Consider the following 4,102-nt stretch of genomic DNA (forward strand, 5'->3'; position numbering starts at 1 on the left):
TATCCAATAGATTCCAGTAGGATTCTCCTGGTTGTAACGACCAAAATGTCTCCAGATTTACAAAATATTCATGCAGTGGGAGCAAAATTGCCCCCAGCTTAAAGCCACTGGTTTAAACACAAAAGGATTTAATGTATAAAATGATGTACTTAAAATGTGTTCAAAGCTATAGTGAATCAAGCTCCATGGAATCTTCTGAAGATACTTCTCAGGACACCACAGAAACTGAATCTCCAGAAAGTAGTGGGAGATCAGGATGCCACTGACCTAACTCTTAGATGACTTGGGGATAAGGATGTCATAGACCCAACTCCTACATCCAAGACCACCTGGTCACCATCACATTTTTTTCCCCAGTGCAATAGATAACTCTCTCTCTTCCTTTAACATCCACAGCTTTAGAGACTGCATGCTATTCATCTTTGCCTACAGTCTAGTAACCAGCTAACACAATAGCTACAATCTGGCAAAACAGCTCACCTGGAATTGGATCTTCATGCAAAGGGCACAGCACATGGAACAGAATAAGCCCCCACTTAATAGAACTATGTCTCTACAATAGAGAGATGGCACGGACTAAGATCACGGATCTAAAGCTTTACTGATGAGATATTTCACGTTCTTTTTGTGTGTGTGTACTAAATCTTCAAAATCTGCTGTGTATTTTGTGGTCAGAGAACCGCTTGTTAAGTGGTTAACATGTTAAGTACTCAGTAGTATATAGCATATGGAACAGCCTGGGTCTAAATAAGGTCATCATTCCTAAAAGAAAAGCTTCATGTTGTGGAAAAAGTATATTGTCATTAGAGTAGTTGTAATAACAACAATAGCTAACACTAATATGGTACTTCTGATGTGTTCTGTTCTGAGCACTTCACAGAGATAAACTCATTTACTCTTCTCAACAATGCTGTGAGGATAGCGATATTATTAACAGATGAAGACTGAAAGGCATGGGAATATTTGATGCCTGTCCAAGGCCACAATAAGACATAAATCTTAGAACATACTTAAAAAATCTGGAGAATGGAAGAGAATATGGAAGGTAAATGTGCTAATTGCCTGAGTTTTATTTTGTTTTTCTTGTTATACAAAAGGAAGCAATGAAAGTTATTTTGTTCTGAAGTTGTTAATAATATAGGATTAAAATATGCTAATTAAGGAAATATAAGTAACATTAAAATACTTTCAAAATGCTGGAAGAGGTGCATGTGGGAAAATGCTAATTACCTGAAAATGAAATTAATGCTAAATAACTGCCCATGTACAACTGAAGCCATCTTACCACCACCAGGTGTAAGAATCCCACACATTGTGATATGTAGCAGAACCTTCCAGGAATAGCAAGAACACAAAACTCATATAAACACACTAGTGGTTGTAAACATCATACTATTCCATCCTTCACAAATGACAAAGATATAAAACAAAAGTTAAATGCTGAAATCAGAGTACAGCATTTTAAAAAAGGAAACAGCAAGGAAACACGCTGAGCCTACCGCAGAAATAAGAGCAATGTCTCAAACATAATAAATAGAAATCACATATTCATTAAAAAGACTTTCATAATGAGTAAAAAAATCAAAATATACCTCAAAATAAAATACATACCAAATCAAAGTAATGAAAATTGTTTTAAAATAAAAGGATGAACAAAAACATACCAGAGAAATAGAAAAATATTGTGATTATATAGCATCAGGCCTGATATTACTGACTGCATTATAATGTGTAAAGAAATAATGTATAATGTAGCTTTGAAATGTATAAAGCAGTGCTTTTAAAACTTGCTTAATTCATAGACTAGTTTCATAAGTTTTTGTTATGCCTTCATGAAATTTAAATTGTAATTTGCTCTATGATTTCTTTACATTGAATTCTTTTAAATTAAATATATGCATCTTAAACAGAAGCAATATATCACTATCAAAATACAAAATCATTCTGTATTGCAAAAAATAGAAGGTAACTATTAAAAACTAAAAATGGGAAATTTCCCTAGATGTGCTAGTGTCACTGAAACTCTCAGAAAGAAACCGATAAAAGGAGTTTTGAAAATAGACTATTTACAAAGGTTTGGACTGGTGGGGACAAGTATAAAGAAGTTGACAAGGAATAGAGTGATGCCCTGGAAATAGCAGCCCCTGGGGACAGTTACCCACCCTTGGCAGGAAGAATACAGAATGGACTGTTTTCCAGGAGGCACAGCTCCTAGAAGCTGTTGCATTTGGAGAAAAAAATGTAGCCAACCCTAAGTGGCCCAGAGAGAAGGATCCAGCAGTTCTCAAATCTCTTGCCATTGCCCTGTTAGAACATACTTGTCTGCCTCCTGGGGCAGAAAGCAGAGGCAAGAAGAATGGAGAGTGGATGGGTGTGGGCAACTAGAAGATTCTCAAAACAACTCTATTCTACCCAATATTCTTACCAAGTCTTGCTCTTCTCTAGTAAAAATATACTAATACCACCAAGTTCAGATTTTCTTCTATTATAATGAAGACTTGAAGATAAATGAAATGGAAAGCACGGCCTCTCAATGGTCATGCCATGCCCATGTACAGTTGAAGCCATCTTACCACCAGTCATAAGAATCACACACACTGAGATATGTAACAAAACCTTCCAGATAGAGCACAAACACAAAATCACATCAACATACTATTAGTTGTGAACACAATCACTCCATTTCATCTTTTACAAGCACAAAGATACAAAACAAAAGTTAAATATAGATGAATCTGAATAGCATAGCCTGTAAATGTAGATTATATTTTATAGACAGAGAATGCAGCTACTTATGTGTATATGGGTTATTTACAAATATTGACCACAAATTAGACTCCAAACAAATTCAAAATTCTGAAGAATAGAAATTACACATACATAATTGCCCATAATCTCTGACAACAATGTAATATACCTAGAAATATGTAACAAATGAAAAAACTGAAACTTGACTAATTTGAATTTAAAAGAAAACATTTTCTACTGAGTAACTCTTGAACCACAGAAAAAAATCAGAAGTGCAATTACTGAATAGCTAAAACACAATGATACTGAAAACTCTCAGTATAAAAAACAGGGAATGATGCCAAAGAATTTGTTCAAAAGAAAATCAGAATCATAAATGTTTTCCTTACCAAAAACAAAGAATGAAAACAGAAAAATAGTGTATTCAACATAAAAAAATATCAAAAAAAAAAAAACCTCAAAGAACTAAGGAAAGCAGACAAACAGATCAATATAAAAGCATGAATTAATTTGTTGGAAAAGACAAAAAGTAAAATTGATAAGCACATGAAATAATTGAAAAGGAAAATAGAATCAATAGAGAAGAAAGCATACATGGGAAAATAGGAAAACAGAATTGAAAAATGTATAAAATAATTCTTTTTAAAATAATAAACAATTTTATTATAAGAAGGAAATAATAGATCAATATGTAAACTTATTAGGAAAATGGAACTGATTAAAAGAATATTTAACAGAATATTTGCTCAAATCTATGCTAATAAATTTGAGAAGGTGAATAGACCGTTTTCTATAAATACCAAAGTACTATACTGCAAATTGGTCCCACAAAAAAATAGAAATCTTTAACAAACTCAAAACCAACGAAGAAATTGAGAAAGTTGTCAAAGATCTAGTTCTCAATAAAGTTTCAGACAATTTCATGCATGAATTCATACAAACCTTCAAGAAACAGATAATTCATGAGCTTTTTAAATTGTCCTAAAGCAGAAAGTTAGAATTAATGCTTTCTAATTCTTTTTACAAAACCACCGTAGCACAAATACCTAAGCTTAACAAAAATACCACTGAAAACAGAACCTATAAACCAAACCCATGAATATTGATTGAAAGATTACAAAATATCAACAAATAGAATCCACATAACATTTTAAAAATAATACATTGAACTAAGCGGGTTTTAGTTCAGATATTCAAGAATAATCCAATGTTAGAAAAATATCATTTTCATTCAGCATATAAATCAGCAGAAAAGTAATAAAAATGATATCATATCAATAAGGCCAAAAACATATATGATACAATTCAACATTCAATCCTATATTTAGTAATATCTATATCATTTATTATAAAG

Source organism: Piliocolobus tephrosceles, chromosome 20 (genome assembly GCF_002776525.5).
Source record: "Piliocolobus tephrosceles isolate RC106 chromosome 20, ASM277652v3, whole genome shotgun sequence".
NCBI classification, from domain to species: domain Eukaryota; kingdom Metazoa; phylum Chordata; class Mammalia; order Primates; family Cercopithecidae; genus Piliocolobus; species Piliocolobus tephrosceles.